This window comes from Pseudophryne corroboree, chromosome 1 (assembly GCF_028390025.1).
Source record: "Pseudophryne corroboree isolate aPseCor3 chromosome 1, aPseCor3.hap2, whole genome shotgun sequence".
Lineage (NCBI taxonomy): Eukaryota > Metazoa > Chordata > Amphibia > Anura > Myobatrachidae > Pseudophryne > Pseudophryne corroboree.
In genome coordinates this window covers 110,898,992-110,913,395 of record NC_086444.1, presented here as the reverse complement: position 1 = coordinate 110,913,395, position 14,404 = coordinate 110,898,992, and positions in this window count along the sequence as shown.

Sequence of the window (14,404 nt, the reverse complement as noted above, 5' to 3'; positions counted from 1 at the left end):
AAGAGTTCAAAGGCGTGCTACTAAACTGATTAAAGGGTTAGAGACACTGGAGTACGAGGAAAGGCTAACTAAGTTAAATATGTATACTCTAGCAAAGAGGCGTCTAAGAGGAGTTATTATTAATATCTTCAAATATGTAAAGGGTCATTACAAGGAGTTAGCAGGGGATTTGTTTATTAGTAGAACTCTGTATAGGACTAGAGATGAGCGGGTTCGGTTTCTCTGAATCCGAACCCGCACGAACTTCATGTTTTTTTTCACGGGTCCGAGCGACTCGGATCTTCCCGCCTTGCTCGGTTAACCCGAGCGCGCCCGAACGTCATCATGACGCTGTCGGATTCTCGCGAGGCTCGGATTCTATCGCGAGACTCGGATTCTATATAAGGAGCCGCGCGTCGCCGCCATTTTCACACGTGCATTGAGATTGATAGGGAGAGGACGTGGCTGGCGTCCTCTCCGTTTAGAATAGATTAGAGAGACACTTGATTTACTAATTTTGGGGAGCATTAGGAGTACTCAGTACAGTGCAGAGTTTTGCTGATAGTGACCACCAGTTTTATTTATAATCCGTTCTCTGCCTGAAAAAAGCGATACACAGCACACAGTGACTCAGTCACATACCATATCTGTGTGCACTGCTCAGGCTCAGGCCAGTGTGCTGCATCATCTATTATCTATATATAATATTATATATATCTGATTATCTGTCTGACTGCTCAGCTCACACAGCTTATAATTGTGGGGGAGACTGGGGAGCACTACTGCATTGCCAGTTATAGGTTATAGCAGGAGCCAGGAGTACATAATATATTATATAGTGAGTGACCACCAGACACACAGTGCAGTTTATTTAATATATCCGTTCTCTGCCTGAAAAAAGCGATACACACAGTGACTCAGTCAGTCACATACCATATCTGTGTGCACTGCTCAGGCTCAGGCCAGTGTGCTGCATCATCTATATATATTATATATCTGTCTGACTGCTCAGCTCACACAGCTTATAATTGTGGGGGAGACTGGGGAGCACTACTGCAGTGCCAGTTATAGGTTATAGCAGGAGCCAGGAGTACATAATATTATATTAAAACAGTGCACACTTTTGCTGCAGGAGTGCCACTGCCAGTGTGACTAGTGACCAGTGACCTGACCACCAGTATATATAATATTAGTAGTATACTATCTCTTTATCAACCAGTCTATATTAGCAGCAGACACAGTACAGTGCGGTAGTTCACGGCTGTGGCTACCTCTGTGTCGGCACTCGGCAGCCCGTCCATAATTGTATATACCACCTAACCGTGGTTTTTTTTTCTTTCTTTATACATACATACTAGTTACGAGTATACTATCTCTTTATCAACCAGTCTATATATTAGCAGCAGACACAGTACAGTGCGGTAGTTCACGGCTGTGGCTACCTCTGTGTCGGCACTCGGCAGCCCGTCCATAATTGTATATACCACCTAACCGTGGTTTTTTTTTCTTTCTTTATACATACATACTAGTTACGAGTATACTATCTCTTTATCAACCAGTCTATATATTAGCAGCAGACACAGTACAGTGCGGTAGTTCACGGCTGTGGCTACCTCTGTGTCGGCACTCGGCAGCCCGTCCATAATTGTATATACCACCTAACCGTGGTTTTTTTTTCTTTCTTTATACATACATACTAGTTACGAGTATACTATCTCTTTATCAACCAGTCTATATATTAGCAGCAGACACAGTACAGTGCGGTAGTTCACGGCTGTGGCTACCTCTGTGTCGGCACTCGGCAGCCCGTCCATAATTGTATATACCACCTAACCGTGGTTTTTTTTTCTTTCTTTATACATACATACTAGTTACGAGTATACTATCTCTTTATCAACCAGTCTATATATTAGCAGCAGACACAGTACAGTGCGGTAGTTCACGGCTGTGGCTACCTCTGTGTCGGCACTCGGCAGCCCGTCCATAATTGTATACTAGTATCCAATCCATCCATCTCCATTGTTTACCTGAGGTGCCTTTTAGTTGTGCCTATTAAAATATGGAGAACAAAAATGTTGAGGTTCCAAAATTAGGGAAAGATCAAGATCCACTTCCACCTCGTGCTGAAGCTGCTGCCACTAGTCATGGCCGAGACGATGAAATGCCAGCAACGTCGTCTGCCAAGGCCGATGCCCAATGGCATAGTACAGAGCATGTCAAAACCAAAACACCAAATATCAGTAAAAAAAGGACTCCAAAACCTAAAATAAAATTGTCGTCGGAGAAGCGTAAACTTGCCAATATGCCATTTACCACAGGGAGTGGCAAGGAACGGCTGAGGCCCTGGCCTATGTTCATGGCTAGTGGTTCAGCTTCACATGAGGATGGAAGCACTCAGCCTCTCGCTAGAAAACTGAAAAGACTCAAGCTGGCAAAAGCACCGCAAAGAACTGTGCGTTCTTTGAAATCCCAAATCCACAAGGAGAGTCCAATTGTGTCGGTTGCGATGCCTGACCTTCCCAACACTGGACGTGAAGAGCATGCGCCTTCCACCATTTGCACGCCCCCTGCAAGTGCTGGAAGGAGCACCCGCAGTCCAGTTCCTGATAGTCAGATTGAAGATGTCAGTGTTGAAGTACACCAGGATGAGGAGGATATGGGTGTTGCTGGCGCTGGGGAGGAAATTGACCAGGAGGATTCTGATGGTGAGGTGGTTTGTTTAAGTCAGGCACCCGGGGAGACACCTGTTGTCCGTGGGAGGAATATGGCCGTTGACATGCCAGGTGAAAATACCAAAAAAATCAGCTCTTCGGTGTGGAGGTATTTCACCAGAAATGCGGACAACAGGTGTCAAGCCGTGTGTTCCCTTTGTCAAGCTGTAATAAGTAGGGGTAAGGACGTTAACCACCTCGGAACATCCTCCCTTATACGTCACCTGCAGCGCATTCATAATAAGTCAGTGACAAGTTCAAAAACTTTGGGTGACAGCGGAAGCAGTCCACTGACCAGTAAATCCCTTCCTCTTGTAACCAAGCTCACGCAAACCACCCCACCAACTCCCTCAGTGTCAATTTCCTCCTTCCCCAGGAATGCCAATAGTCCTGCAGGCCATGTCACTGGCAATTCTGACGAGTCCTCTCCTGCCTGGGATTCCTCCGATGCATCCTTGCGTGTAACGCCTACTGCTGCTGGCGCTGCTGTTGTTGCCGCTGGGAGTCGATGGTCATCCCAGAGGGGAAGTCGTAAGCCCACTTGTACTACTTCCAGTAAGCAATTGACTGTTCAACAGTCCTTTGCGAGGAAGATGAAATATCACAGCAGTCATCCTACTGCAAAGCGGATAACTGAGTCCTTGACAACTATGTTGGTGTTAGACGTGCGTCCGGTATCCGCCGTTAGTTCACAGGGAACTAGACAATTTATTGAGGCAGTGTGCCCCCGTTACCAAATACCATCTAGGTTCCACTTCTCTAGGCAGGCGATACCGAGAATGTACACGGACGTCAGAAAAAGACTCACCAGTGTCCTAAAAAATGCAGTTGTACCCAATGTCCACTTAACCACGGACATGTGGACAAGTGGAGCAGGGCAGGGTCAGGACTATATGACTGTGACAGCCCACTGGGTAGATGTATGGACTCCCGCCGCAAGAACAGCAGCGGCGGCACCAGTAGCAGCATCTCGCAAACGCCAACTCTTTCCTAGGCAGGCTACGCTTTGTATCACCGCTTTCCAGAATACGCACACAGCTGAAAACCTCTTACGGCAACTGAGGAAGATCATCGCGGAATGGCTTACCCCAATTGGACTCTCCTGTGGATTTGTGGCATCGGACAACGCCAGCAATATTGTGTGTGCATTAAATATGGGCAAATTCCAGCACGTCCCATGTTTTGCACATACCTTGAATTTGGTGGTGCAGAATTTTTTAAAAAACGACAGGGGCGTGCAAGAGATGCTGTCGGTGGCCAGAAAAATTGCGGGACACTTTCGGCGTACAGGCACCACGTACAGAAGACTGGAGCACCACCAAAAACTACTGAACCTGCCCTGCCATCATCTGAAGCAAGAAGTGGTAACGAGGTGGAATTCAACCCTCTATATGCTTCAGAGGTTGGAGGAGCAGCAAAAGGCCATTCAAGCCTATACAATTGAGCACGATATAGTAGGTGGAATGCACCTGTCTCAAGTGCAGTGGAGAATGATTTCAACATTGTGCAAGGTTCTGATGCCCTTTGAACTTGCCACACGTGAAGTCAGTTCAGACACTGCCAGCCTGAGTCAGGTCATTCCCCTCATCAGGCTTTTGCAGAAGAAGCTGGAGGCATTGAAGAAGGAGCTAAAAGGGAGCGATTCCGCTAGGCATGTGGGACTTGTGGATGCAGCCCTTAATTCGCTTAACAAGGATTCACGGGTGGTCAATCTGTTGAAATCAGAGCACTACATTTTGGCCACCGTGCTCGATCCTAGATTTAAAGCCTACCTTGGATCTCTCTTTCCGGCAGACACAGGTCTGCTGGGGTTGAAAGACCTGCTGGTGACAAAATTGTCAAGTCAAGCGGAACGCGACCTGTCAACATCTCCTCCTTCACATTCTCCCGCAACTGGGGGTGCGAGGAAAAGGCTCAGAATTCCGAGCCCACCCGCTGGCGGTGATGCAGGGCAGTCTGGAGCGACTGCTGATGCTGACATCTGGTCCGGACTGAAGGACCTGACAACGATTACGGACATGTCGTCTACTGTCACTGCATATGATTCTCTCAACATTGATAGAATGGTGGAGGATTATATGAGTGACCGCATCCAAGTAGGCACGTCACACAGTCCGTACTTATACTGGCAGGAAAAAGAGGCAATTTGGAGGCCCTTGCACAAACTGGCTTTATTCTACCTAAGTTGCCCTCCCACAAGTGTGTACTCCGAAAGAGTGTTTAGTGCCGCCGCTCACCTTGTCAGCAATCGGCGTACGAGGTTACATCCAGAAAATGTGGAGAAGATGATGTTCATTAAAATGAATTATAATCAATTCCTCCGCGGAGACATTGACCAGCAGCAATTGCCTCCACAAAGTACACAGGGAGCTGAGATGGTGGATTCCAGTGGGGACGAATTGATAATCTGTGAGGAGGGGGATGTACACGGTGATATATCGGAGGGTGAAGATGAGGTGGACATCTTGCCTCTGTAGAGCCAGTTTGTGCAAGGAGAGATTAATTGCTTCTTTTTTGGGGGGGGTCCAAACCAACCCGTCATATCAGTCACAGTCGTGTGGCAGACCCTGTCACTGAAATGATGGGTTGGTTAAAGTGTGCATGTCCTGTTTTGTTTATACAACATAAGGGTGGGTGGGAGGGCCCAAGGACAATTCCATCTTGCACCTCTTTTTTCTTTTCTTTTTCTTTGCATCATGTGCTGATTGGGGAGGGTTTTTTGGAAGGGACATCCTGCGTGACACTGCAGTGCCACTCCTAGATGGGCCCGGTGTTTGTGTCGGCCACTAGGGTCGCTAATCTTACTCACACAGTCAGCTACCTCATTGCGCCTCTTTTTTTCTTTGCGTCATGTGCTGTTTGGGGAGGGTTTTTTGGAAGGGACATCCTGCGTGACACTGCAGTGCCACTCCTAGATGGGCCCGGTGTTTGTGTCGGCCACTAGGGTCGCTAATCTTACTCACACAGCTACCTCATTGCGCCTCTTTTTTTCTTTGCGTCATGTGCTGTTTGGGGAGGGTTTTTTGGAAGGGACATCCTGCGTGACACTGCAGTGCCACTCCTAGATGGGCCCGGTGTTTGTGTCGGCCACTAGGGTCGCTAATCTTACTCACACAGCTACCTCATTGCGCCTCTTTTTTTCTTTGCGTCATGTGCTGTTTGGGGAGGGTTTTTTGGAAGGGCCATCCTGCGTGACACTGCAGTGCCACTCCTAGATGGGCCCGGTGTTTGTGTCGGCCACTAGGGTCGCTAATCTTACTCACACAGCTACCTCATTGCGCCTCTTTTTTTCTTTGCGTCATGTGCTGTTTGGGGAGGGTTTTTTGGAAGGGACATCCTGCGTGACACTGCAGTGCCACTCCTAGATGGGCCCGGTGTTTGTGTCGGCCACTAGGGTCGCTTATCTTACTCACACAGCGACCTCGGTGCAAATTTTAGGACTAAAAATAATATTGTGAGGTGTGAGGTATTCAGAATAGACTGAAAATGAGTGTAAATTATGGTTTTTGAGGTTAATAATACTTTGGGATCAAAATGACCCCCAAATTCTATGATTTAAGCTGTTTTTTAGTGTTTTTTGAAAAAAACACCCGAATCCAAAACACACCCGAATCCGACAAAAAAAATTCGGTGAGGTTTTGCCAAAACGCGTTCGAACCCAAAACACGGCCGCGGAACCGTACCCAAAACCAAAACACAAAACCCGAAAAATTTCAGGCGCTCATCTCTATATAGGACACGTGGACACTCACTGAGGTTAGAGGAGAGAAAATTCTGTACAAAACGTATGAAGGGGTTCTTCACGGTATGGGCAATAAAGATTTGGAACTCCCTGCCGGAGAAGGTAATAATGGCGGACTCTGTAAATGCATTGAAAATCAGATTGGACAGCTTTCTAGCTGAAAAAAGTATCCAAGGCTACAGCATTTAATATATTGGCATTAGTATATGGGAGCTGTACGAAATATAGTTGACAATTGGTACGAAACCATTATTTCAACTGGTGCATTATAATGTGCACAGCTAAACACAGAATACAGGTTGAACCCGATAGGCATTTCACCTCTTTTCAACCTCAACAACTATGTTACTATGTTAACCCCATTGTGCAGCTGTTACATTCTTGGGGTGGGGGAATAAATCACAGATACATACATTCAAATGGGAACATCAGTGCCATTTCCCTGTATTGGTTATAAGTAGTGATGTGCACCGGAAATTTTTTGGGTTTTGGGTTTTGGTTTTGGATTCGGACGCGTTTTGGCAACTCCTCCCTTAAAAAATTTTGTCGGATTCGGTTGTGTTTTGGATTCGGGTGTTTTTTTGTTGTTTTTTTAAACCCTCAAAAACAGCTTAAATCATAGAATTTGGGGGTAATTTTGATCCTATAGTATTATTAACCTCAATAACCATAATTTCCACTCATTTCCAGTCTATTCTGAACACCTCACACCTCACAATATTATTTTTAGTCCTAAAATTTGCACCGAGGTCCCTGGATGACTAAGCTAAGCGACCCAAGTGGCCGGCACAAACACCTGGCCCATTTAGGAGTGGCACTGCAGTATCAGACAGGATGGCACTTAAAAAAATTGGCCCCAAACAGCACATGATGCAAAGAAAAGAGAAAAAGAGGTGCACTGTGGTCGCTGGATGGCTAAGCCACGACCGAAACCAGGGGGGGGGGCTAGGGGGGCATGTGACCTGGGCGCCCCATTGGAGAGGGCGCCGAGACTGACACTTCAGTCCCCCCTAACGCCCCCTCCCTATGCGGCAGCATTCTCTGACTTAGAGCAAGTGCCGCCTAGGTGGGAAAAACTAGACGCTACTGTGCCCCCTATGAAGCCGAGCACACCGCATCGCTGAAACTGAAAATAAACTACATCTCCCAGCAGCCCTTGCTGCCGGGAGCTGTAGTTTACTTTCAGTTTTATCTTTGCAGCGTGTGATCGGCAGAGCAGGATTAAGAGTGAGCACAGGGGACAAGTTACCCCCTCCACTCCCTCCCTGCCAGTGCATTGCAGTGTTGCACTGGAAAAGAAGCACCCTGTGGTCCGAAAAGGGGGCGGGGATAAACGGCACTGTACACAGTGTCATGCTAGCCAGCCCTCAGCATGGGAGAGAGGAGGAGGAGAAGAGAGCAGCAGCACAGCTTAAATAGTGAGTATGACTTTAGGAAGGGGCAGTGTGTGTGACTACTATATACAATGTGTGTATGAATGTGTGCTTGTGTGTGACTGTATGTGAATAGGTGTATGGGTGCTCGTGTGTCACTGTATGTATATGTGTCACTATATATGTATGGGATGTAGTTATGTCTCCTGACCGCCGGTCACAATACCAGCACCTACATCCCGCCCCCTGAACATCCCGACAGTCGGCATGCCGACTAACAGGGACTATTCCCACTCGTGGGTGTCCACGACACCCATAGGATGGGAATAGAACGTGTGGCGAGGGAGTAGAACCTGTGAGAATAGAACCGTCGTTGCACTCGCCCCCCACCCCCACCCTGCCTGCACCATTTTACGGCTGGGATCCCAGTGTCGGGGTGCTGACTGTCAGCGAAACAGCCCCGACCCATATATATTTATACAAGTGTGTGATTATATGTACGTATGTATGTAAGCAGGGGCGTCGGAATGGGGGGGGCAAGGGGGCAGCTCGCTCCCCCCAAACATGAGAGAGGCGCCATGCAACCTCTTCTGCTTGTGCATGCCGCAGCCACCACCAGCTGCAGCAGAGCACGCTGTGTGTTGCTAATAAATAGCACGGGCAGTGCCAGAGCCGGCTCCAGAATGTACTTAGCCTCTGCGTTCTGCCATACGGGAACCGGGAGGGCGCCGCTGCGCAGCGCGCATGGGAAGAGGAGGACATACCACCGATCCCCACATATAAGTGATCACCAGCAAGTACATGTGGGCCCGGGGGCGGGGCGGAACGGAACGGGGAGCCGCGAGTGCTGTCAGAGCAGTGTACTAGCAGTAGTGGCTCTAGCAGTGTACACTGCTTCCTCTCCCCTCCCTTTCTCCTCAACGCTGCAGGTCATCAGAAATGATGGTGGAGCCGATGGAAGCACCTTTATTCAGGATCTGCAGCTCTGCTCTGCTGCGTCCTGTGTGCTGCCTGAGCTCCTCCTCCGCTGGGTGCAGCTCATTCACAATCTGAGGTGAGCAATGCTGCGCTGCTCCATCATCTATTATCACTGTAGCTAAAGCCTTTGTATGTGTGCCCCCATATTCATCACCCCCCCCCCCCCCAGTATGTGCGTCCCCATATCCCTCACCCGGCCCCACTATGTGTGTCCCCGTATCCCTCATCCACCCCGCTTTATATATACCCCCATGTCCCTCACCCGGCCCCACTGTGTGTGTCATAAATATCCCTCACCCGGCCCCACTGTGTGCTTCCACATATCCCTCACCCGGCCCCACTGTGTGTCCCCGTAACCCTCACCCACCCCCCTGTATGTGTACCCCCATGTCCCCCACCGGGCCCCCAGTATGTGCGTCCCCATATCCCTCACCCGGCCCCACTATGTGTGTCCCCGTATCCCTCATCCACCCCACTTTATGTATACCCCCATGTCCCTCACCCGGCCCCACTGTGTGTGTCATAAATATCCCTCACCCGGCCCCACTGTGTGCTTCCACATATCCCTCACCCGGCCCCACTGTGTGTCCCCGTATCCCTCATCCACCCCGCTTTATATATACCCCCATGTCCCTCACCCGGCCCCACTGTGTGTGTCATAAATATCCCTCACCCGGCCCCACTGTGTGCTTCCACATATCCCTCACCCGGCCCCACTGTGTGTCCCCGTAACCCTCACCCACCCCCCTGTATGTGTACCCCCATGTCCCCCACCGGGCCCCCAGTATGTGCGTCCCCATATCCCTCACCCGGCCCCACTATGTGTGTCCCCGTATCCCTCATCCACCCCACTTTATGTATACCCCCATGTCCCTCACCCGGCCCCACTGTGTGTGTCATAAATATCCCTCACCCGGCCCCACTGTGTGCTTCCACATATCCCTCACCCGGCCCCACTGTGTGTCCCCGTAACCCTCACCCACCCCCCTGTATGTGTACCCCCATGTCCCCCACCGGGTCCCCAGTATGTGTGTCCCCATATCCCTCACCTGGCCCCACTATGTGTGTCCCTATAGCCCTCACCTACCCACCACTGTGTGCGTCCCCATATCTCTCACCCAGCCCCACTGTGTGCATCCCCATATCCCTCACCCGGCCCCACTGTATGCATCCCCATATCCCTCACCCGGCCCCACTGTGTATGTCCCCATATCCCTCACCCGGCCCCACTGTGTGCGTCCCCATATCCCTCAGCCGGCCCCACTGTATGCATCCCCATATCCCTCACCCGGCCCCACTGTGTATGTCCCCATATCCCTCACCCGGCCCCACTGTGTGCGTCCCCATATCCCTCACCCGGCCCCACTGTGTGCATCCCCATATCCCTCATCCGGCCCCACTGTGTGCGTCCCCATATCCCTCACCCGGCCCCACTGTGTGCATCCCCATATCCCTCATCCGGCCCCACTGTGTGCGTCCCCATATCCCTCACCCGGCCCCACTGTGTGCATCCCCATATCCCTCATCTGGCCCCACTGTGTGCGTCCCCATATCCCTCACCCGGCCCCACTGTATGCATCCCCATATCCCTCACCCGGCCCCACTGTGTATGTCCCCATATCCCTCACCCGGCCCCACTGTGTGCGTCCCCATATCCCTCACCCGGCCCCACTGTGTGCATCCCCATATCCCTCATCCGGCCCCACTGTGTGCGTCCCCATATCCCTCACCCGGCCCCACTGTGTGCGTCCACATATCCCTCAACCGGCCCCACTATGTGTGTCCCCGTAACTCTCACCCACCCCCCTGTATGTGTACCCCCATGTCCCTCACCGTTCCCCCACTATGTGTGTCCCCATATCCCTCATCTGGCTCCACTATGTGTGTCCCCGTAACCCTCACCCAGCCCCTGTATGTGTACCCCCATGTCCCCCACCAGGTCCCAGTATGTGTGTCCCCATATCCCTCACCTGACCCCACTATGTGTGTCCCCATATCCCTCACCCGGCCCCACTATGTGTCCCCCCGTAACCCTCACCCACCCCTGTATGTGTACCCCCATGTCCCCCACCGGGCCCCCAGTATGTGTGTCCCCATATCCCTCACCCGGCTGCAGGTGACAGTGACAGAGGGGCAGGTGACAGACTCGCTCATCCCGCTGTTAGCAAACATGACACTTGGCTTTTGAACCTGTTTATTGTGTATTTGCTTAGTGCCAGAGAACACAGAGAGGAGCTGCACTTTATGGCCCCTAGCAGAACTGGCTTCAATGGCTGTAAATTTTCATTGTTTCTGAATGAGCCCTCACTTACTGAGCCTGCAGAGTACTCATTCTGACTAGGGCCCAGATTTATCAAACCTTGGAGAGTGATAAATAGCACGGAGATAAAGTGCCAACCAACCAGCTCCGAACTGTCATCTTACAGTCTGTGTTTGAAAAATGACAGGTGCTGATTGGTTGTTACGTTATCATGTGCAATTCATCACTCTCTAAGGCATTCTAAATCTGGGCCTAAGTGGCTCCGCCAGGCAAAATGTGTGCAAATTTGTAATGAGCTCTACCTGGCGTAATGTGTACAAGGGGCTTCCCTGGTATAATGGGCTCTACCTGGCGTAATGTGTATAAGGAGCTACCTTGTATAATGTGTATAATGAGCTCTACTTGGCGTAATGTGTATAAGCGGTTCTACCTGGCATAATGTGTATATCTACCTGGCGTAATGTGTATAAGGGGCTACCTGGTATAATAGACTCTACCTGGCGTAATGTGTATAAGGGGCTACGTGGTATAATAGGCTCTACCTGGCTTAATGTGTATAAGTGGCTCTACCTGACATAATCTGTATAAGAGGTTACCTGACATATTGTGTATAATGAGCTCTACCTGGCCTAATGTGTATAAGGGGTTACCTGGCATCATGTGTATAATGGGCTTTACCTGGAGTAATGTGTATAAGTGGCTCTACTTGGCATAGGGGGTCATTCCGAGTTGATCACTCGCTAGCTAGTTTGAGCAGCCGTGCAAATGCTGTGCCGCCACCCACTGGGGAGTGTATTTTAGCTTAGCAGAATTGCGAACACTTGTGCAGCCGAGCTCTGCAAAAAAAGTTTGTGCAGTTTCAGAGTAGCTCTGAACCTACTCAGCGCTTGTGATCACTTCAGCCTATTCATGTCCGGATTTGACGTCATACACCCGCCCAGCCACGCCTGCGTTTTTGCAAACACTCCCTGAAAATGGTCAGTTGACACCCAATAACGCCCATTTTCTGTCAATCTTCTTGCGGCCGTCAGTGCGAAGAAAAACCTTGCTAGAACCTGTACACAACCACAACGGTCTTTGTACACGTACGATGCGCGTGCGCATTGCGGCCCATACGCATAAATGCAGTTTTTTTTCTCCTGATCGCTGCGCTGCAAAAATCGGCAGCTAGCGATCAACTCGGAATGACTCCCATAATGTGTATAATGGGCTTTACCTGGCATAATGTGTACAAGTGGCTCTATCTGGCATAATGTGTACAAGGGGACACTCACTCCCAGCTACTCCATAGAGTTCAGTACAGGTACAAGTGTCCTGTCTAAGGTGGTCAGAAGTTAGGGGCGCCAAACTGAGATTTCATCTTGCCCCCCCAACCAAAAAACGTTCTGACACCCCTGTATGTAAGTGAATGTATGTGTGCGTGTATGTGTTTAGGGGTGTGATTTTATGTATCAATGTGTGAGTTATTCTATTTTTTTTTTCATCTGTAGCCCAAATAAATAAAAAATGAAAAATAAAAATAGTGTGAAAATGTATAGCTATCCCCTTTGCCCTTATGGAATTTATGATATATATATGCTCACAGTTGAATGCTGGGGGGGGCGTCAAGTTAATGTCTCGCCCCGGGTGACAAAACTCCTAGTTTCGGCCCTGGCTAAGCTAAGCAACACAAACACTTCAATATCACAAGAATTATTCGTTCTAATCAATAGTATTATTGGTCCAAATCACTGGAAGAAAATGACAAAATCTCAGGAATTATTAATTCTAATCAATGGTATTATTGGTCCAAATCACTGGAAGAAAATGACAAAATCACAGGAATTATTCATTCTAATCAATGGTATTATTGGTCCAAATCACTGGAAGAAAATGACAAAATCACAGGAATTATTTGTTCTAATCAATGGTATTACTGGTCCAAATCACTGGAAGAAAATGACAATATCACAGGAATTATTCGTTCTAATCAATGGTATTATTAGACCAACTCACTGGATGAAAATGACAAAATTACTGGAATTATTTGGCAAGATCACTGTAATTAATAATTATAAATCACTGATGTTAACTGGTAAAATCTCGCTAGTGAAGTGGAATCTAGATGGGATTTTGTACCAGGGACACAATAACTTCATCAATTGTCTAAATCCCAATGCACTAATAGCGGAAAACGGGCGCACGTCTAACAGCACACTGATTATACTGAGAACTGATTATACTGATCACTGATGATACTACGGAGAACTGACACTGAGCAGCGAGAACAGCACTGGACTATTGTACTGTATTATACTGGTCACCACAATGCAGCACTGACACTGAGCACAGATATTAAGCACTGATCAGGATACTAGAAGTGACATGGTGCAGCAAGATAACGCTATGGCCTATTGTACTGTACTACTATATACTGGTGGTCACCACAATGCAGCACTGAACTATTATATACTGGTACCCACAATGCAGCACAGATATTGAGCACTGATCCGGAGAATAGAACTGAGTCTGACACGGAGCTGCAAGATACAGCAATGGCCTACTGTACTGTACTACTATATACTGGTGGTCACCACAATGCAGCACTGTACTACTACTATATACAGGTGCCCACAATGCAGCACAGATATTGAGCACTGATCCGGAGAATAGAACTGAGTCTGACACGGAGCTGCAAGATACAGCAATGGCCTACTGTACTGTACTACTATATACTGGTGGTCACCACAATGCAGCACTGTACTACTACTATATACAGGTGCCCACAATGCAGCACAGATATTGAGCACTGATCCGGAGAATAGAACTGAGTCTGACACGGAGCTGCAAGATACAGCAATGGACAATTGTACTGTACTACTATATACTGGTGGCCACCACAATGCAGCATTGTACTACTACTATATAAAGGTGCCCACAATGCAGCACAGATATTGAGCACTGATCCGGAGAATAGAACTGAGTCTGACACGGAGCTGCAAGATACAGCAATGGACAATTGTACTGTACTACTATATAGTGGTGGTCACCACAATGCAGCACTATACTACTACAGTATAAGGGAGGATGTTCCTAGGTGGTAAACGTCCTTACCCCTACTTATTACAGCTTGACAAAGGCAACACATGGCTTGACACCTGTTATCCGCATTTCTGTTAAAATAATTCCACACCGAAGAGGTGATTTTTTTTTATTGTATGTTGACCAGGCATGTAAATGGCCATATTCATCCCACGGACAACAGGTGTCTCCCCAGGTGCCTGACTTAAACAAACCACCTCACCATCAGAATCCTCCTGGTCAATTTCCTCCTCAGTGCCAGCAACACCCATATCCTCATCCTGGTGTACTTCAACAGTGA